Source organism: Mobula birostris, chromosome 28, assembly GCF_030028105.1.
Source record: "Mobula birostris isolate sMobBir1 chromosome 28, sMobBir1.hap1, whole genome shotgun sequence".
Taxonomy (NCBI): domain Eukaryota; kingdom Metazoa; phylum Chordata; class Chondrichthyes; order Myliobatiformes; family Myliobatidae; genus Mobula; species Mobula birostris.
In genome coordinates, this window is record NC_092397.1 from 25,594,418 (window position 1) to 25,617,039 (window position 22,622).

Here is a 22,622-nt window from a genome sequence, read left to right on the forward strand (position 1 = left end):
CACAGATCTCTGAAAGTTGCCTCACAGGTGGATAGGGTAGTTAAGAAAGCTTATGGGGTGTTAGCTTTCATAAGTCGAGGGATGAAGTTTAAGAGTCGCGATGTAATGATGCAGCTCTCTAAAACTCTGGTTAGGCCACACTTGGAGTCCTGTTCCCAGTTCTGATCGCCTCAGTATAGGAAGGATGTGGAAGCAATGAAAAGGGTACAGGGGAGATTTACCAGGATGCTGCCTGGGTTAGAGAGTATGCATTGTGATCAGAGATTAAGGGTGCTAGGGCTTTACTCTTTGGAGGGAAGGAGGATGAGAGGAGACATGATAGAGGTGTACAAGATAATAAGAGGAATAGATAGAGTGGATAGCCAGCACCTCTTCCCCAGGGCACCACTGCTGAATACAAGAGGACGTGGCTTTAAGGTAAGGGGTGGGAAGTTCAAGGAGGATATTAGAGGAAAGTTTTTTTACTCAGAGAGTGGTTGGTGCGTGGAATGCACTGCCTGAGTCAGTGGTGGAGGCAGATACACTAGTGAAGTTTAAGAGACTACTAGACAGGTATATGGAGGAATTTAAGGTGGGGTATTTTATGGGAGGCAGGGTTTGAGGGTCGACACAACATTGTGGGCCGAAGGGCCTGTACTGTGCTGTACTATTCTATGTTCTATGTTCTAAATTCATGTGAGGGTGAGAGGATGTCTGGTCATTTACGGCAGCAGTATTATTTCCTTTTTGCCTATCTTTATAGATTGTTCTAAAAAGCCAGTCAGTAACCGGGTGGGTTATTTATTCCCTGGTTTAATGTTGTGGTGGGAAAAGTTTGTCTGTCTATACAGCAGAATTTATGGCCACTACCATTAGTCTGCAATGGGTTGAATCAGTTAAGTCAAATAGAATTGTGATCTGCCCAGACACTGCCTCGGTATTGCAGAGTTTGGAATCGAAGTCTTTAAGAAGACAATAGCCGATCTGTTGATGGAAGTGTATTATGATCTACATGCTCTGACGTGTGCGGATGAACACGGAACAGAGAACACAGAAATTTATAGCACATTACAGGCCCTTCGGCCCACAAAGTTGTGCCGACCATGCAACATATTCTACAAACTGCCCAGAATTTCCTTCGCACACAGCCATCTATTTTCCTAAGCTCCATATACCTCTCTAAGAGGCTTTTAGAAGCCCCTATTGTATCCGCCTCTACCACCGCCGCCAGCAGTGCATTCCACGCACCCACCACTCTCTGTGTGAAAAACCGACCCCTGTTCATCTCCTTAGTACTTATTTCCAACCACCTTAAAACTATACCCCCCTCGTGTTAGCCATTTCACCCCCGGGGAAAAAAAAAAAAAAACTCTGGCTATCCACACGATCAATGCCTCTCATCATCCTTTATACCTCTATCAGGTTACCTCTCACCCTCCGTCGCTCAAAGCAAAGCAGACACTAAGTCTGTGGTAGATATTATAGTTCCTGTGGGAAAGTGTGAAGCCAAATGTTGCAGTAGATTGAGAAATAGCAGAAACTGTCGGTTAAGAGTTGCAGACGGAGTTGGTATTATAGTTTGTTTCCATCAGTCCAAGGTTGGCACCTTGTGGAAAAGAATAGGAGGGAGATGTGTGGTTTATGAGAATAATAGTCGGACATACGGGTTTGCACTCCTCTTTGGAACTTGTTGGGTAGTATGGGAATGTGTCGTGTGATTTTTTTTAATCTCTCAGAGACGGTGGAACATGTGATCACGATGTGCCACAGATATTCTTTGGAATGTTGGAAGCTGTTTAGGCATTTAATGGGTCGAGCTGGGCTGCGGAATTTGCAGGATATACTGGTACCTCAGGCCGGGACGGTTAAGTCGTGCAGGACCCTGGTGAACGTTTTAGTTAAAATAAATTTGGGCAGTCGCATCTGATCCCCACCAAGCGTCCCCTCACAGTCCATTACAGTAGGTGGTGCTAATGCACCTGATGGGAGAAAGTGAGAGGAGAGTGAAACAAGTCCGGAACGGCGGCTCCCCCTACCCTGCTGACGTCACCATTGCAGTCATTCCCTGCGCACTGCTTCAGTGTCCTGGCGCCCCGTCATTGAGAGCCCATTGGGGGCTCCCTCAGCACACGTAGATCCGTGTGACAGGAATAAGGGCCGGTTCCGCCTTCTCCAGGACAGCTAGAAAAACCTTTGTCCCAGCTGCTGAGGCCCACATGGGGATCTTTGGGTTTGTGAACGCGATATGATGAAAACCTATCCCGCTATAATATAGTTTTTCTCCGACTAAATGCCCCATGGATTTCAGGGCGAAAGGTCACCGAGCAAAATGTGGACTCTGTTTCTCCCTTCACAGATGCTGAGTATTTCCAGCAGTTTCTGCTTTTAGTTCTGAATAATTTCTGTTTCTCTGACCCTCTCACATGTGAACAGAGTAATTGTGGCCGAGAGGTTAAGGCGACGGATTACAAATCGATTATGCTGTCTCTCCGTAGGTTCGAAACCTGACAATTACCTGTCACTTTATTTTTTGTTTTATATTCTTCGTGACTCTCTGATCCGTCTCACGGACACGGATTATAAATGAACCGGAGCAAACACTAATATCTGGTCACAGTTTCTAAACCCAGGAAGAGCCGATTTATTCCAGTTTCTTTCAGGATGTCTCTGTGGCGCAATCGATCAAAGCCTTGCGCCGTTAGCCGGAACATCAGTGGTCGAGACCACTCATAGTCTCTGGAAATCCTGCAGCTTTTGTTGTCTGTTGTATGTGCTCCTATTTTATTTATTGAAAGCGATAACCACATATATAAAATAGAATACTATCACCACTTGCCTTACTTTGCATGCATTTTGCCATGAAATGAATGGACAGATCATGGAATATGAAACCAATACAAACTCTCATTTGGTACCAGTATATCTAACGTTTGTCCTGCAACCATTACATGTTGCGGTGGTTCCTTCGGACACCAGCTCCTCTCTGCCCTCTGCTGGCAGGTGGTTATAACACAAGACCCAGCTCCTCTGTGCCCTCTGGTGGCAGGTGGCTATAACACAAGACCCAGCTCCTCTGTGCCCTCTGGTGGCCGGTGGCTGTCACAAAACCCAGACCCCCAATGCCCTCTGTGGCAAGTGGCTGATTTATTGACCTTACTGAGTCTCTTTGTGTTATTTTCCGACCAAGGATGTTTCGTTCATGTCATCGTACAAGTTAAATGAATCCGCAACTTGACATCCTCACGACACGGTTGATGGCATTCCCGACTGCAGGGAACAATGTTAATTTCGGTAATTATTGATCATTCCGTTTCAGTCTGCAAGAATGTGACAAGTGATTTCCGATTTAAATATTTTCTCTTTAATTTGGCGTGTATGCTCATTTCCAAAAGTGTCCTGTTTCTATTTCAGGACCAATGTGCAATCTTGTGTTTGGTGAAATATTTACTTCATCCGCCTTTACGTCGGCCTTTTAAACTAATGCTATGCTTTTGAAAGCCTGTTGTTGCTCTTTGACTGAAACTCCTTAAATTTTGCAGGTCAGTGGTGCGGGACCGTCAGACAGTCACGTCTCCTTTTCTCCCTGACGCAACTCCCCACAATGAGAATAAATCGAGGAGAGGTCAGACATATCTTCAGATGCAAAAGGGATCAAAAGGCGTACGTAGTGATCGGGAAGAGAAACTGAGGTTAGGTGAGCGACCAAGATCGAAATGAATAACGGAATTGGCTCGAAAAGCCGAATAGCCTATTCTGACTTCTACTTTCTATGTATCAACGCCCAGTCCTTGTGATCAGAGTCTCAGACAGAAGATATCATCGTTCATTTGACACTGGTGATGTAGCTCAGTGGAGGAGCGCATGTGTGAACTCCAGGGTCCAAACCCAGCATTTCCACATTGTTGTTTGTGAAGTTTGAAATCTGAGCGGAAAATCCCAGATGAGGAAATTTTCCGCACTATGGTTGGCCTTTCATTGCCGTCGTTAAGGCGCCACGATAACCCTGTAACCCGTGGGATAGTTAAGAATGGTTCCTTGCTGCATATCAGTCCTCCGGAGGGAAATTCTAAAAACACCCCCACTTTTAGGGAAGGGACGAAAGCTCGGCCGTGGTGTTCTGAACGTTACAGCAACAACTACAATTCTCACTAAAACCTACTTAATGTTGAAGGACCAAGATGAGGTGGACGTGGAGAGGATGATTCCCATGGTGGGGGTGTCCAGAACTAGGGGGCACAGACTCAAAGTTGAGGGTAGACCTTTTAGACTGAAGTGAGGAGGATTTTGTTTTAGCCAGAGAGTAACAAAACTGTGGAATGCTCAGCCGCAGACTGCGGTGGAGGCAAGTGTATGGGGTTGAGTGGGATCCGGGATCAGCCGGGATGGAATGGCGGAGCAGACTCGATGAGATGAATGACCGATTTCTGCTCCTATGTCTTATGGTCTTATGGTATAGCTAAATCCCGATGAAGGGATGGTTTGAGGTATGTGCTTGCAATGCGGAAAACAAATCAGCATCTAAACCCGTGAGTTCCGTTCACAGGGAGACGAGGTGAACTTCTGGTTCAACTTGGAATTCCAACATTTATTCAATGATCAGGACAGGATTAGAACTTCAATGGAACTTCGGGATTGAACGTAGTGATTCCCGAGTGTGGCTCAGAATTTCGTTATTTATAAGAAACTCCACAAGACTGATGAATTGCCCAAGTCAACAATTAAATCAGATAAACCGTATTCACTGGCGAAATATCGGGACCGAGGTGCAAGATGGGGTAAAGCATAAACGACACGGAGAGAATAACAGGGTGGTCCAGAAAGTAAGGAAGAAAGAAACGAAAGTGGAGACAGAATTAACAACAGAAGTGAAGTAAGTGGGTAGGAATAAGGGGGAAATGGAATTGATGCAACATGGACAGACACAGAGTGAGACCCAGACATATACAGACACAGACACAGACCCAGACATGTGCAGACACAGACTAGACCTAAACATATACAGGCACTGACACAGACATAGACAGAAGGTGACACAGACAGGGATGCAGACATTATACAGACACAGACCCAGACATGTGCCAACAGAGACAAGACAAAGACATATACAGGCACAGACACAAACATAGACAGACACAGACCCAGACATGTACCAACAGAGACAAGACAAAGACATATACAGGCACAGACACAAACATAGACAGACACAGACACAGACAGAAACATAGACCCAGACATATACAGATTCGCAAAAATACACACCCACACCAACACACACACCCGCGCAAACACACACAGAATGATACGCGCGCACACACACACACACACACACACACACACACACACACACACACACACACATACACACACACACACAAACGCAAGAGATTGCATATCATTCATGGGGAAGCAATGTTCTTTTTCCATAGCAGAGTGGCGCAGCGGAAGCGTGCTGGGCCCATAACCCAGAGGTCGATGGATCGAAACCATCCTCTGCTATCTCAACAGCTGCCAACAGCAATTTTCCGTCAGTGCGCTTTAAAAACGAGACCGTTCCATCATTGGTAGAGGCAGGGAAATCCACTGGCTTTCGGCTGGACTGTACTTTATATGTTATCCTTTCTCATTTCTGCGGAGGTTTCTGCTTGGTTGGAAAGATTGTGCATTGAGGTATCTTAATGTCATCTATTCTCTGCAGAATAAAGCCATGTCTTGTATAAATATAAAACATAAATAATGCTGGAAACTCTCAGAGGGTAGGCAACATTTGCAGAAAGAAGAGATTTGATGTTTCCGGTGGATGTCTGTTCGTCCCAGCTGGAAAAGAGAGAAAATAAACAACAGAATCAAAATGCTGGAGGAACTCAGCAGGCCAGGCAGCATCTGCGGAAAAGAGTACACTCGACGTTTCCGGCCGAGACCCTACATCAGGACTGGAGAAAAAAGACCCTGTATAGGTGTTCCTTCTCTCTCTCTTTCTCTCTCTCTCTCCCTCTCTTTCTCTCGTTTCTCGTTACTCGTTACTCGTTACTCGTCATGGTTAGTATACCCGACCGTCACGGAAATCGGGGTTTCATTTCCCCGACCAGGAATTAGTTTTGCTGTTTCCATATTAAATGCGATTTCAAACCGAATTTTCAAATTAAAAGGAAAAGTGTTAAGGAGGTTAAGTCGGAGTTTGATGTTGAAATGATCGGTTCATCGGGGATGTGGAACAGTCCGGTCTGCAGTGACCCCGGGAAGGGAGAATCTCGCGATCGGTGTTCAGCTTCTTCAGATATCCCCTCAGCGACTCTGTATCTCAGCGCCATTCAGTGTAACCCTCAGTGACAGAGTCCCATGTTCGCTAAAATATTTCCATCATCTACCTCTGCTACACTTTAAACTTTAAGCAAAGGCCGGTCTTACTCGATTTAAAGAGTACGGTTCAACGAGTTACAAGGGAAGAAGAGAACGAAACCGACACCTTCGCCCAGCGCAGGCCACCCGGTAGAGACTGAGTGAGATTCTCTCCTCCAACTCCGCGCCCAGAGCTCAGGGTGAAAGGTCATCCATCTGAAACGTGAACTCTGTTTCTCCCTCCACAGACGCTGTCTGAGCTGTGGAATATTTCCGGCAGTTTCGGATTTTACTTCAGTAATTCTCCTGTTTCTCTCCGAGCCCGGGATCGATACACTCCCCATACGTTCCGGGACACAGTGACCAAATTCCATGTAAAATGCCCTTGTGCCTGGCCTGCCCAGTTGTGAGGAGTGTGTAGTCGTGGCCGAGTCGTTTGCAGATGCGCTGTGAATAAATTGGGAATTCCCCGCGAAGCTTCTAATTTTGCCAAATATTCGTTCCTAACGTTTTCTTTTTATAATGTCCGCGACTCTCTGAAGCAAATCGTCCACTCATATTGTGAAAAGCCGTGTCCTGGCATCGACTACTAATCAATATCGTCCAACGAAGAAATGGATCATTTAATCCTTCTTTTACTCCCTGTCTTTCTGGCGCAATCGGTGAGCGCGTTCGGCTGTTAACCGAGAGATGGTGGTTCGAGCCCACCCAGGGTGTCTGGTGATCCAGCAGTGTGTTTTTTTCTCTCCGTGCATTTTATTCACTGCTGAGTTAGGCTGTTCTGTCCGGGGGGGGGGGGCAATGTGGGGGATGCTCCCTTTCTGCTGCCGTACAGAGTTCAGAGGGAATTAACATTGTTTTAATTTTGTCACAAACCCAGATACAATATGTGACAAAAAAACTTCTCTTTCATACTTTCCATCGACATCAAATCGTTGACAGTGCATTGAGAAATAACAAGATAAATCAATCATAAAATACAGAATAAAGTGTAACAGCGACAGAGAAAGTACAGAGCGGGTAAATAACACGGTGGAGTGTCATAACCAGGTAGATTGTATGGTCAAATGTTCATCTTTTTTCACTGGGAAACCATTCAATAGACATAACAGCGGGATTGAAACTATCCTTCAGAATGTGGTATGTGTTTTCTGCTCCGTGATCATTCTGCTGGAGCCTAATTGGTTTCATTCCACAAAAATTATCATGGTGTTCGGGAAGAGAACTGAACAAGGATCAAGTATGATCGCACTGGATGGTGGAGCAGACTCGGGCCGAATAACTGTGGCCATCAGCCATTGTCTGTGTTGCACTGCTCAGTTGTGATATGCAGGAAGGTTTGGACCTGAACGCTTCTGTATTTTAAGTGGGGATGTAGCTCAGTGGAAGAGCGCATGCTTTGCATGTATGAGGTCCCGGGTTGAATCCCCGGCATCTCCACGCTAGTGAGCTGGAATTTTTCACAATGATGTCACAATGTCACAATGATGTTACAGCGATAACGAGACGGCACATATCCATATAATGGAGGTAGAATGATATATGCTTGAGTTAGGAAGGTGCAGACTGACCGTTCATTACTGCATTTAAACAGCTGCTCAAGAGAGAGAGCGGACCACCAAACCCGCCCTCTGAACACCTCAGAGAAAACCAAGAAAACACACTGGTGTGTCCACTTCCTGAGGAGACTGAAGCCAGTGAGACTTATCCAAACCCTATTCTAACATGTTTTTATTTTACAGGAGCATCATTGAGAGTGTTTCAAACACTTGCTAAACTGTCTGGTACAAGAGTAGCAAGACATCCGACGGCAAGACCCTACAAAGTATTGAGAGGACTGCTGACAGCAGCTCACTTTCACATTGAGACCCAGTGATTTGCGGACCAGTCAAAACCTAAGGAATTCTGACCTTCATTCAACCATATGGACGGACTGGGAGGTGAACGAGATTCGGGTTTGGACAAAATAAATCCCGGAGTGTGGGTGTATTCTCCCCTGCAGCTCAGACTGCGGTCGCCGCTCGTTATGTCGAAGATTCACCGAAATAGCATACAGAAAATGGAGGAGAAACTCAGCGGGCCAGGCGGCATCTCCGCACGAAACATCAACTGCTTACTCCTCCCCAGAGATGCTGTCTGACCTGGTGATTTGCTCCGGCATTCTGTGTTCTGGATTTGCAGCATCTGCAGAATCTCCTGTGTTTATAACCTAACAGCCCGCTGACAGAGAGAAGGAAGGCAAGGAGACACGGAGGGAGATAACCAGCGTGTCTGACTGCAGGGTCGTAGGAATAGGGTCAGAATGATAATGAAAATCACATCCGTTGCTGACATGTCGTGGACGAGATATCCGGCTGGGTCGGAGCACAGAGACCGGATAATAACCGGACGGGGCAGGAAGTAATGAACAGGGAAAGGAGGACGGGGAGGAAGGTAAAAGCGTGAGAGAGACACGAGGAAAATTAGACAGGGAAAATAATCCAACAAACAAAACAATAGATAATCAGGGGAAAGCGAAAAAATTAACAAATAGAAAGACAGGAGAAGAACAGAGATATTTACCTATCAGCAGAATGGCGCGGCGGGAATGTGATGAACCCGTTATCCAGAGGCCGACAGATCGAAACCATCGTCTGCTATTCCTCAGCAGAATATTTTACCACAAATCGCTGTCATGTCATCTGTGTACACGACACACTTTTTACTTAAAAATAAAAGCTTGTGCTTCTAATTTAAATTTCCGTCCACTCACTTCATCACTTTCTGAAATTTGTTGAGAACTTCGCAGTTAAAACAACAATTCCTGTTGTGCTCAGCGATTGTCCAATCTCCCCCTTTGACATTGTCCCCACTGCCCTCCTGAAGGATGTTCTTGACATAGCCGGTCCCAGCATCCTCTCTGTTATCAACAGCGCCCTGGCCACTGGTACCGTTCCAACCTGCTTCAAGCGCGCCGTGGTTCAGCCCCGCTTGAAGAAACCCAACTTACACATTACCCTACCTGGTAACTAAAGACCTATTTCTAAACTTCCATTCCTGTCAAAGGTTCTCGAAAAGATTATTCTTAGTCAATTGCTCCCCTACGTACACGAAAACAACATCTTGGAAAGCTTTCAGTCAGGTTTTAAAGCTTACACAGCACAGAGTGCTCCCTGCTGAAAGTGTACAATGATCTCCTCCTCTCTACCGACTCAGGTGCCTCTGCCATCCTAAATCTTCTTGACCTCAGTGCAGCATTCGATACTGTGGATCACGCCATTTTAATAGGCCGTCTCCAGTACGGAGTTGGTGTTGATGACACTGCCTTGAACTGGTTCACATCCTACCTCAAAAATAGAAGCTTCTCTGTCAACATAGGCAAATTTTCCTCTTCTCCAGCTAATGTCTCCTGCGGGGTCCCACAAGGTTCCATCCTAGGTCCCATTCTTTACATGCTTCCCGTCGGCCAAATCATTCAAAAACACAGCATTTCCTTCCATTGTTGTGCTGACGACACATAGCTTTATCTCCTATTGAAACCAAACGACCAGTCAAATCTAGTCAGAATCATGAATTGTCTTGAAGACATGAAGTGTTGGATGGCACAAAACTTCCTACAGCTGAATGAAGGTAAGTCTGAAATTGTATTGTCCTGTTTGGCTCCCCTGACTCCATCAAAGTGATTATTAACAGTTTTGGTAACCTGTCCACCCTTGTCAAACCCCATGTCAAAAACCATGGTGTGATATTTGATTAAGCCATTAAGTTTAACAAGCAAATTAATGCTGTAGTAAAAGCCATTTTTTCCAGTTTCCTACTATTGCCAAAATCAATCAGTTTCTCTCTTTCAAAGATCTCGAAAAAGTCATCCACGCCCTTATATCCTCCCGCTTGGACTACTCGAACTCCCTGTGTACTGGGATTAGTGAGTCGTCCCTGTCCCGCCTGCAACTGGTCCAGAACGCCGCAGCCACGCTCCTGACAGGTGCCCCGAAGAGGGACCATATTACTTCTATCCTGGCCTCTCTCCACTGGCTACCAGTACGGTTCAGAGTTGATTTTAACGTTCTCCTGTCTGTTTATAAAGCCCTAAATGGGCCGGCCCCCTCTTATATCGTAGACCTTCTAACCCCTTAGTCTACTTCCAGGTTGCTCAGGTTTTCTGACTTGGGGCTCCTGGCTGTCCCGCGATCTAAACTTAAGTTCAGGGGTGACCGCGCCTTTACTGTTGTAGGCCCTAGACTGAGGGACAGCATACCCCTCCCTATCAGATCTGCCCCCTCTATTGACTCTTTTAAATCCAGGCTCAAAACTTATCTTTATACACGAACGGTTGAATCTTCCTGATGTGGCTGATTTTTGGCTTGTGCCTAGGCTCATATGTTGTTTATTTTGTGCCAATTAGCTGTGTGCTTTGTTGTCTATATCTGTGTTTCTTGTATTTGTGATTTCAGCTACCTGTTACGGTTTTTACAGAAATTTGGTCAACATGGGATGTTTTTAAATGTGCGTTATAAATGAATTTGACGTGACTTGACTTGCACACGTACTCTGTTGCATGAAGCTGTGCTCTGCTATTGTGTAGATTGAACAGAAACTACCGGAAACAGCCATCACCCCAAGAAACATTTGCGAGTAATGAAACGGGATTAAACTTTCTGAAACATGACATTTAATTAGAAATGGCGAAGGAAGAAGATAAATTTCAGCGCTCAAGAAGGTGAGAAGATGGGTGGGAATTAAAAAGGGGAACATCTCCAATAGGGCGAGACCAATACACGATGGCGGTAAGACAAGTTGGGACGAGAAACACGGGGATAAAATGGCAGAGGAACGACGTGAAGAAATGTTCAGTTCATAGAGAAGGAAGCAATGTGGCTGAGTGATCCCAGGCCTAGACGTTTCTGAGACAAGTGCTGAAAAATATGTCCAACATACTGCGATCGCCTGGAATCGAAACCTGGTGAGCTGCTTGAAAGTCAACTCTGCTCACCACTCTATCACGATCGCTCCACGTTGCAGGAGATTTGGGTAGTGAAGCGTCTCTAATGATCCTACGTGATTCCACCAGTCCCCGCGCTGCTCTCTGTCGGATGAATCCTCACACTGCAGCAGGTCCTATTGCGGGCAATTGATATCGCCATCCGCAAACAGACCGGAGTTATTCAAAAGGTTTTATTGTCGACAGTTGACATCGCCATCCTCAAATCGACTGGAGTTATTCAACAGGTAATGAGCATTAACCAGGGATCAGATTGAGTGAGTCCGGTCTCTCAGTGAGTCAAAACAGCTGCCAATGGTGGCTGCCTAACGCATCAGCAAATGTGAAAACAAATTCTGATTGTGCATGTTCTTTAGAAAAACACATTTATGGATTGCCAATGGTAGAACATAGATGTTTGTCTTCTTCAGCCTGTCGGATGATAACATTTGTTACTTTAAGGGCTAGAAGATCTATTTTGTTGAACAAGAAGGAACCCAATCCTCCTACTGCATTCCAATGGTTTTCTCAAACTATATTAAGTTTAAATTTAGAAAAAAAAATAGAAGTGATACTTTTGATCCTTCGGTTAAATTTGAAGAAACCTGGAAACTTTTTATGCAACATTTTCATATGATGTAATTTGACCTTACCGAATCTTTTTTTTAATTAAATAATATGAATAGAGGAGCGGAGTCGACGAAATTACTGAACGTGTCTGATTCAAGATATTGGTCCAGCCCTGTTTTGTTCTGTTTCTTTTTGGGGTTGTTTCTATCATTTTCTTTTGGGGATGTTTCTTTGTTTATATATATATATATTTCCTTTTATTTCTTTTATTTTCCTTTATGACTAATTTCATTATGAGTTTGGAAGTCTATTATACGTATGTTACTTAACATCCTTTTTGTATATGCTTATTAAGATTATTCCAATCTCTTTGTATCAACTTTGTTATTGTGTTTATAATTTGAAAATCAATGAAAAAGATTTTAAAGGAAAAAAAAAAGAGAAAAGCACATTAATATGTAAGAGTGGATCGATATGGATAGAGGCAGAAGAGTTTAGTTCAGTTCTGCATCCGGTTCGGCGCAGACATGGTTCAAATTTTCGCTTTTATCTCCCGTTAACGTTTGAGCAGGAGCACGGCTCGCCGTCGTGGAACTGATCCCCATTATCCTAAGCGACAGGATGGGATGCTAATAACTATGCTAACGAGGAATAGAGAGGAGTATAGAATCTGTTAAACGGGTGGCAGGGTACAGGAGGAGTCGCAGATCACCCTGATCTTTGGTTGTTGAGTGTGGAACTCGCGCTTCTGACTCCTCCTCTTCTCTCTATGTGACTGGAGGCGTCTCTTTAGCATTCCGTCACTTGCTGTGTTCAAGGATTGGCCAAAGGAAGGGCCAAGTGCAGTGAAGGTGTTTCGGGAAGAATATGATTGAGTTTGTTTAAATGATGAACGAGAGACGAAGGAGGATATTGTCTAATGTGGGTTCTTGTCTGGACGACTCTGATCTCTGCCCCACTTGCTGGACATAGTAGCTGGGAGGTAATGGCTGATTGTATGGGGTGTGTTACGAAATTATAACGTTTTAGAAAGGAACCAGCTGCAGGAGATTTCACACTTAGTCAAGTTTTAGTGTTAAAACCACTATGTTTATTAGTATCTACTCATAATATAGTAATTGAACCAAGATAAACAGAAGTTAACAGTGTTATGTGTATCTGTGTGTGTAAATATAGCTCCCAGACTATCGAGCTTGATGGAACAAGGCTTAGAAGCTTGAGATGGTAAGGTAGAAAAGTTCAGTCATCCACGGAATAAACGATGGGAGGGAGATTTGGTTTTGTAATCCACGCTGTAATGTAGAGAAATGGTAAGTACGAAGTATTCCACAGATTCCACGTCAGCCAAACAAAGTAATCGTCGCCGAAGATCTTGTTCGTAGAATCCGTCCACATAGGAAATATCACCAAAAGTGCCCTGTCACAGTAATATCGTCTCCGAGTGGCTACCACACAACATACCCAGGCAAGGGTAACACAAGTGGTCCCACAGGATATCCCCAAAATCCACCCTTGTGGATTATATGAAGTGACAGTCACTTATCCGTTATGCAATGTGTGCCGATGATCAACTCACCCTTGTGGGTGCAGGGGAGTCCCAAGCCTCAACTGCGAGAACCTGAAGCTATCGGCTTCCCCAGTGTCTCTCTCTCTCTCTCTCTCTCTCTCTCTCTCTCTCTCTCTCTCTCTCTCTCTCTCTCTCTCTCTCTCTCTCTCTCTCTCTCTCTCCCTCCCTCTCTCTCTCTCTCTCTCTCTCTCTCTCTCTCTCTCTCTCTCTCTCTCTCTCTCTCCCCCCCCCCCCTCTCTGTTTACGTCCACAGTCAGCAGTGTCAGCCTGTGACTGACGTCGTAGTCCCGCCTCACTCCGGCGCTCTTTACGTAACTGACTCAGTAAACGACCGCAGGCTCGTAACAGGAGTGATCATTTCCCAGTCCTGTGTATTTGCAGGGGTCAACGTTCACTGTCGGAATTTGCGTTCTGGCACTAAATGTTGTTTGAAAAGGCAAACTGGCGAAAATTTTCCGTTGAGTGTGTTACATCGTTTAACCAATTGCCTCTCGGTGATACCAGAGAAGACTATCAGAGTATAATTTTTGCTTCATGTGCACCAGGCCGTCAAGCCCTTTCTTTGGTGTCCAGAACAGCTGTAAGAATTGTGTTCCTTGGTGGACACTGATATGTACAGAGGCCATCAGACACCGGAGAAAGAAATTTCGTGTTTAATAACGAGGGTTAACGTTAGAAGCTTTGCTGAAATTTCAGAGGAAAAGAGTAAGAGCAGGGAGGGTTTTAGGGAATGCTAAAATGGCGGATAGGAGGGTTTTCTGCTGATCATTTGGGAGGGAAACTAGCCTGACAGAGGTGTGGAGAATGCTGAAGAAAATGAATGGTATCAGAGGTTATAACCAGATTCCAGTTAGAGTGGAGAATGGAAATTTGGCTGCAACGGAGAAAGGAAAAGGCAAATTGTCTGTGAAATGCATTTGCAAAGATACAGTGACTAGACAAATTTGGGGATGAGTATATTAAGAGACGAGAGTGTAATGCGATGGATATTGGGAAGATTTCTGAGAAACAAGAGGCGTTTGAAATTGCCATGGATGATGACTTTACGTCGGATGACTTGAAATTTGCTGTCAATAGGGTAAGTACTGCAGCCCAGGACAGGACATGGGAAGCTATCATATACTCCAGTATCTGCCTGAGGCAGCCCTAATGCAGATGCTTGAGATTTATAAGGCATGCTCCAAGGAGATGAAAAAACGGGCTATACTGCTGTCTATAGTAAAATCTGGGAAGGATCCGACACCAATTTGCTACAGGCCTCTTGCTTTCAATTACTCCCTATGTAAAATAACGGAGAAAATGATCGTAATTAAGCTGATTTTTGTTTTGGAAAAGAGAATTATTTCGTCACCTCCGATGTAGGTTTCGTAAAGTGAGGTCTATGATGTCTTTGTATTACTGGAAAATGATACACGGAAACATTTTACAGTGAAAGAATCAGTAGTTGCAGTGTTTTTGTACAAAGCAAAAAACACGATTGCTATGGAGGGAGGGGTTTGTGATTAAACCCAGTAAGCATGGTACTGGGTGGTAGGTTTTACAACTGGATATTAGATATGTTTTTATTTGTTTGGCTGATCGTACAGAAGGAAGAAGTGTCATTAACATTTTGGTCGTGTTATTAGTGCAATATTGTTTGATCTGAGGGTTAATGATATTTTTGGCATTCTTGTGCCTGGGTTCGGATTTGCTGTATGTGCTGACGATGGGGCTCTATGGAAAAGGGGTCGTAATACTGCCGACGTGGTAAATTTCGTGCAAACAATGTTGTCAGTATTAGAACAATAGCCTTTGATCCAGAGTTTTATAGTTTCTGTTTCTAACTGAAAATATATAGTTTTTCCTCAGAAACATAGTGTCGATTATATTCAATTTACCCTGCATGGGCGTTCACTGTCTAGCGTCCCTGTGTTTCAATATTTGGGGTTCGGCTGCATGCAAGAATGAGTTAGAGAGAAGGCATATAAAGTTTTTGGAGGATAACTTTATGTGCTATGTGGCTAGATGTGACTGGGGTTCTTCTTGGGATGATCTATTGTCAATTTATCACGCTTTAATACACTTTCGTTGGGATTGTGGTTGTATGATTTATGGAGGGGCAGCTCGTTCAGTTTTATATCGGTTAGCTGTTCTACTGGCCAGTGCACTTCGAATCTGTAGTGGAGCATTCCGTACTACAGGTACAGATGCATTTGCGGTTGAAGTAGGCAAGATATCTCTTGACCTGTGGAGAGGAAAAAACTGAGCCTTGCGTCCTGGACTTGCTTAGTCGGGTGGGGGCATTATATTTGGTGTATTCAGTTGTAATTGATTGCCGGGAAGATACTCACAGAGTTGGTAATTTTTTTGGGCAGCAGATTATGAAATAGGTACGGGTGTATGGTCTTGGGGATTAACAGATTAGCCCAACTGTGGCCTGGCCAGGAATCCCACTGTGGAAATTTCTGATTGTGAGAATAGATATGACGCTACTGGAAGATAGGTAGTTTCTTGTAGGTGGTGAGAGGGTGCTTGGTCGAATACAACGGAAGTATTTTTCATTTTTTGCCTGTGTTTACAGATAGTTCTGAAGACCCAGTTAGTAAATAGAACCACAGAACCATAGAAACTACAGCACAGAAACAGGCCCTTTGGCCCTTTTTGGCTGTGCCGAACCATTTTCTGCCTAGTCCCACTGACCTGCACACGGACCATATCCCTCCATACACCTCCCACCCATGTATCTGTCCAATTTATTCTTATGTGTTAAAAAAGAACCCGCATTTACCACCTCGTCTGGCAGCTCATTCCATACTCCCACCACTCTCTGTGTGAAGAAGCCCCCCCTAATGTTCCCTTTAGACTTTTCCCCCTCTCACCCTTAACCCATGTCCTCTTTTTTTTTCTCCCCTTGCGTCAGTGGAAAAAACCTGCTTGCATTCACTCTATCTATACCCATCATGACCTCTATCAAATCTCCCCTCATTCTTCTACGCTCCAGGGAATAAAGTCCTAACCTATTCAACCTTTCTCTGTAACTGAGTTTCTCAAGTCCCGGCAACATCCTTGTAAACCTTCTCTGCACTCTTTCAACCTTATTTATATCCTTCCTGTAATTTGGTGACCAAAACTGAACACAATACTCCAGATTCGGCCTCACCAATGCCTTATACAACCTCATCATAACATTCCAGCTTTTATACTCAATACTTTGATTAATAAAGGCCAATGTACCAAAAGCTCTCTTTACGACCCTATCTACCTGTGACGACACTTTTAGGGAATTTTGTACCTGTATTCCCAGATCCCTCTGTTCCACTGCACTCCTCAGTGCCTTACCATTAACCCTGTATGTTCTACGTTGGTTTGTCCTTCCAACGTGCAATACCTCACACTTGTCAGTATTAAACTCCATCTGCCATTTTTCAGCCCATTTTTCCAGCTGGTCCAAGTTCCTCTGCAGGCTCTGAAAACCTTCCTCACTGTCTACTACACCTCCAATCTTTGTATCATCTTATAACTTGCTGATCCAATTTACCAAATGTGTGAGGTTAGGATATTTATTCTCTGGTTTAATGTCGAGGTGGGAAAAAGGCTGACCAATGGGTCGTCTGTCTATAAAGCAGAAAATTTTGGCCTTTATCATTGGTCTGCAATGGGCTGAACAAGTTAAGCCAAACAGAGTAGTGATCTGCTCAGACTCTGCCTCGGTACTGCAGTGTTTGCAATCGAAGTGTTCAAGGAGACCTGGTTTGTTGATGGAAGTGTATTACAACCGACATGTTCTGGAGAGTGCGGGAACAGTAGCTCAGTTTTGTTGGGTACCTGCAGAGGTGGGTGTATCGGGTAATTAAAGTGCAGATGTTATAGCAAAACAGGTACTGTCCCAGTCTGACGTAGACATTATAGTTAATTGGAAAAATATGAAGACAAATGTTAAACTAGATTGCCTGGGATAGGGGAATGTCAGAAATTGTAGGATAGTAGGGCATCAGGGAGGTGGCATTCCACTTTGTTTCCATTAGGCCAGGAGTGGCATCTTTTGGGACGGAATATGAGGTAAGGTGAGTGGTTCATGAGACAGAGGTTCGGACGTTTGGGTTTGCACTCCACTTCGGCACCTGCTGGTAAGAATGGGAATAAGTCTTGTGGTCTTTGTAAGATCCCGAAGACAGTGGAACTTGTGATCATGATGTACCTCAGAGATCCTTTGGAACTTGGGTCGCTGTTTAGGCATTTAATGGTTAGATCTAGTTTGTCTAGCTTGCAGGATATCCTGGCACCTGAGGTAGGGACCGTTAAGTCGTTTAGGGCCCTGGTAAGCTTTTTAATTAAAATAGATTTTGGAGATTACATCTGATTCCCGTCAAGCCTCTCTTCACATCCCATCACAGCAGGTTGCGGTAAATCACGTTCCTGATAGGTGCGATCCGTCATTAGCACTAAAGGAGAAGAAGAGATGATGCGGGTGTGCGGTAACGGTAAAGCCCCACTGAAGGGTGAGCATCTGGCGATGTGGGGTGGAGATGAGGCTTCCCACTAGGGCGGCGAAGCAGTGACTGAACTGAAATGGGGTTGGTCTGCACTTGTTGCGGTGTTGAAGAATGAGAGATGATGTATTGGGTTTCTTCCATGATTTGCAGGTTGATGTGAGGAGCTGGAGAAGGCGGCGACTGGATCACATGAGCTTCTCCTTTCTCTGTCCTCTTGTCACGTGGTTATGCGAGCAGACCTGAGGAGTTCGGCGTATTTGACTGCTTCCCCACTGTGGACATCAGCCTGTTCTCTTCCTGCCTGTCTCCCCGGTAACAGTGAGTGTCAATCAGTGCCTCAACACACATAGGACATCCAGCACAGCGAAAAACCCTTCTGCCCATAAAGTCTGCAACGAGCACGATGCTAATTCAACTAATCACACCTGCCCGAACATATCCATGTCTTTCCATTCTCTGCCATTCTGTGCCTAACGAAACACCTCCTAACCATTACAAATCTGTCAGCTTCAACCTTCCTTTGGCAGCATTTTTCAGGCAACCTCCATTCTCTGTGGCCAGCTGGTGGCGTAGTGGCATCAGCGCAGGATTTCGGAGCGAAGGCTCCCGAGTTCGAAACTAGCTGGCTCCCCAGGCACGATTTCCATCCGTGCTGGGTTGAGTGTCGAGCTAGCAACTCGACCTCGTACAAAATAAATTGCCTGCTACAGAAACATCAACAGTAAAAAGCTGATGGCCTATGCTCTCTCGTGAGTTTAAAAGGCAATTTCCTTTCCAGTGCCTGCGAAAAAATTCAATTGCCGATTGCGTCGCCTCTGATCCGGGCCGACATTTACGTGCCGGGAGGCACCTAATTAATTAACTTGTTTATTTCCAATGTTTTCTTAAAGATATGCTGGGTGCGTCCCGTCTACCGCTGCACGCCTGCATGCTTCGCAGCAAAGTTTCGATCTGTAGCCCGGAGTTTGGGGACCACTGCCCTAGCAATAAGCTGGAAGTTCCAGGTGTCAGTGGGCATCAAGGGTGTGACGTTAGCATAACTAAAGAAAGGTCTGAAGGTAATAAGTCACCGGACTAGATGGTTTGCACTCCAAAGTTTTGAAAATGGGGGAAAAAGATCATGGAAGCATTAGTAATGATATACCAAGTAACACTAGACTCTGAAACCGTTCCGGATGACTCGACAATTGCAAATGTCACTCCACTCTGTAAGAAGGCGAGGGGGGAGACTCAGTGGAAAGGAAATCATAGGCCAGTTAGTTTGAGCTCAGTGTTTGGGAATTGCTGGAGTCGGCTAGTAAGGATGAGGTTTGAGGGTACTTGGAGGAACATGATAAAAATAGGTTGCAGTCAGTATAATTTCTTCAATAAAAAATCTTGTGTGAGAAATCTGTTAGAATTTTTTGAAGAAGTAACAAGCAGGATAGTAAGAAAATCGGCTGATGTTGTGTACTTGAATTTTCAGAAGGCCTTTGACAGGATGCCACACATAAGGCTGGTTAACAAGCAATGAGCCCATTGTATCAGAACAATTCTGGCATGTATAAAGCAATGGCTGATTGGCAGGAGGCAAAGAATGGGAATAAAGGTAGTCATTTCTGGCTACCTACTAGTGATGTTCCACAGGGGCTCTATGTTGAGGCCTATTCTTTTTACGTTATATGTTGATGATTTGGATGGTATGGATGGCTGTGTTGCAAAGTTAGGTGGAGGGGTGCGTAGCGACAGAAAGACCGAGATAGGTTAGGAGAATGGGCAATGAAATGTCAGATAGAATACGGTCTAGGGAAGTGTTTGGTCATGTACTTTATTAAAGAAATGAAACTTTTTTTTTTGTAAATGGAAATAAATATCATAAAATTGAGGAACTAAGTGTCTTGGGGGTCCTTGTGCAGGATTCCCTAATGGCTAATTTGCAGATTGAGTCTGTGGTGAGGAAGGCAAATGTAATGTTCGCATTATTTTCAAGTGAACCGGAATATAAAAGCAAGGATATAATGTTGATACTCTATAAAACACTGATAAGGACTTACTTGGCGTATTGTGAGCAGATTTTATCCAGTTATCTTCAGAAGGATGTGCTGAAACTGGAAAGGGTTCAAAGGGGGTTCAGGAAAATGATTCCGGGATTCAATGGCTTGTCGTATGAAGAGTTGTTGGTGGCTCCAGGCTTGCATCCATTGGAATTCAGAAGAATGAGGGGAACCCTCATGGAAAGCTATCGAATGGTGAAAGGTGTTGATATAGCGGACTTTAAGAGGGTGTTTCCTATGGTTGGAGTGTTTAGGACCAGAGGGCACAGGGGCAGAATAGAGGGGAGGATTTTTTTTAGCCACGCAGTCGTAAATCAGTGGAATTCTTTGTAATAGTCACCTAGGGAGATCAAGTCTTTCTGTATATTTAAAGCAGAGGTAGATAGAAATTTGACTGGTTATGGTGTGAAGGGTTATGGGCAGAAGGCAGGAGATTGGGCTGACGAAAATTGGATCAGACATGATGAAATGGTGAAGCAGAGCCAATGGGCCAAATGGCCTGATTCTTTTCCTATATCTGATTGTCTTATAACTGAAACTGTCGTTCTTGTGATGTGGCAACCTGATCTAATCACAGTCCTCCAAAAATGATCTAATAAAGTTGTAAGATGGAGTTCCAAATTTCATCCTCAACAGATCGACCTGTTTACCATGTTGTCCAGTTATCCCATTTCCAGGAGGATTTTTGTTCTGCAACCCAAAATGCTCCTGTTCCTCGAGTCGAGGCCACTCATAATTTTGCAGGTTTTGTTGTCTGTTGTGTGTGTTCCTGTTTTATTCATTAAAAGCGATAACCACATATATAACATAGAATACTACCACCATTTGGCTTTCTTTGTATGCAGTTTGTTATGAAATGAATGGACAGGACATGGATTATGAAACCAATACAAACTCTCATTTGGCACCAGTATATCTATGCAGGGGTGTCAAACTCATTTTAGGTCACAGGCCGGATTGGGCAAAATGCACTTCATGCGGGCGCATCAGTTGTGCGCTCGCGCATGCCCCTGCAGCTTCCGATGCCTTCGTTTTTTCAACCTGCTCTCATGTTTCTCAGTCTCTACTATAGCTACAAAGTGTTTCGCTTTACGAATTTCGTTTCTTATGAAGAAGAGTGCCTAGCAAGCATTATTCTTATGATCGGTATTAATTCATAGTCGTAGACTACAAGAAGTTGTGATGAGAGAGAGAGAAAAAAAACGATGCTATTTTCGCTAATGTTGCTTTGGGAGCCATACCCTTTCCATTAATAAACTATTCGAAATGGAAAATTAACAGACGTAAATGTAGACCTACCGAAACAAATTGTAAATGTAGGCTATACAACTGCACCTATTTTTTTATTAGCCTGCTTCCAACAATCAAATTCAGACAATGAACACAGTTAGCCTCTGTTCGTTATTGAAGTGATAACATTTACAATAATAGAATAGTCAGAAAATGAACAGTCACAATATTATGACACTCAACATTTCATAATTCATTTTGCTTACATGTCGCAGTGCATCGAACAGTGTCACTCAGTTTTCACTTGCTGCTTCCAGATACCTGACAACTCTTGGCTTTAACCAACCTGATAACTTCAGGGACCAGTTTCTGGGCGGTTGTGATTTTCATAATGGCATTTAGATGCCTGTGTGTCAGCTGCCAGCGCAGTTTGGATTTGTTAGTGTTCATTATGGAGAAAGTCCGCTCACAGAGATATGTTTTCCCGAACATGCAAAGGATATTTGAGGCAAAGTCTAACTTCTTCGGGTACATCAGTCCCAGGTATTGATAGAATGAGTCCAGACCCATAGTCTCAAATTTATATTTCAAAGCCGAGTTACACTGAATTTCAATTATTTCCATTTGGAGTTCCTCCGGCACATCTGATGCTGCGTTGGCGACAAACGGCGAGCAAAACAGTGAGAATTCCTTCTTGAGCTGAGTGAAGACTTGAAAACGATTCTGAAAGTCACTTTTCAGCTGTGATATTTTGACCTTGTACCTGTCCATGTTGTCATTATTCCCATGAGCGACACGCACAGACTGCAAAGAGGGGAAATGAACTGAGTTACTCCGGGATAGTTGAATCTCCCACAGGCCTGATTTAAGTTGAAAGGCACGAATGCTGTCGTTTGTTGCGGCCTTGCATGTTAACATTAAGCAAATTTAAGTGCTCTGTTATAGTTACCAAAAATGCAAGATCAGAAGCTAGTCTGGGTCATCCAACTCTGCCGCTGGCTTCCCTTTCTCGTTCATGAATAGTCTAATTTCCGCACGTAATTAAAAAAAAAAAACGTTTGAGCACAACGCCTCTGCTCAACCAGCGGACTTCAGTGTGGTAGGGTCGGCGGTGTCCAATATTAATTTCGGACAAACGAGTGTCAAATTGCCGATGGTTGAGTCCGTTGGCTCTAATAAAATTAACCGTTTTGATGACTACATCCATGGCAGGATACTTAGTAGTGTGGAGGAGCAGAGGGATCTGGGGGTACATGTCCACGGATCCCTGAAAGTTGCCTCACAGGTGGATAGGATAGCTAAGAAAGCTTATGGGGTGTTAGCTTTCACAAGTCGAGGGATAGAGTTTAAGAGTCCCGATGTAATGATGCAGCTCCATAAAACTCTGGTTAGGCCACACTTGGAGTACTGTGTCCAGTTCTGGTCACCTCACTATAGGATGGATGTGGAAGCATTGGAAAGGGTACAGAGGAGAT

At 44.3% G+C, this 22,622-nt stretch overlaps 1 protein-coding gene and 1 non-coding gene across 2 annotated transcripts in view; one reads left to right on the forward strand and one right to left on the reverse strand.

Annotated features, from left to right (window-relative positions):
- LOC140189166 (uncharacterized) overlaps positions 1-22,622 on the reverse strand; it is a 751,862-nt gene that overhangs the window by 441,240 nt on the left and 288,000 nt on the right. The window lies entirely within an intron of this gene.
- trnaa-ugc (transfer RNA alanine (anticodon UGC)) lies at positions 7,684-7,755 on the forward strand. Its single transcript has one exon. It is a non-coding gene; the product is annotated as a tRNA-Ala (tRNA).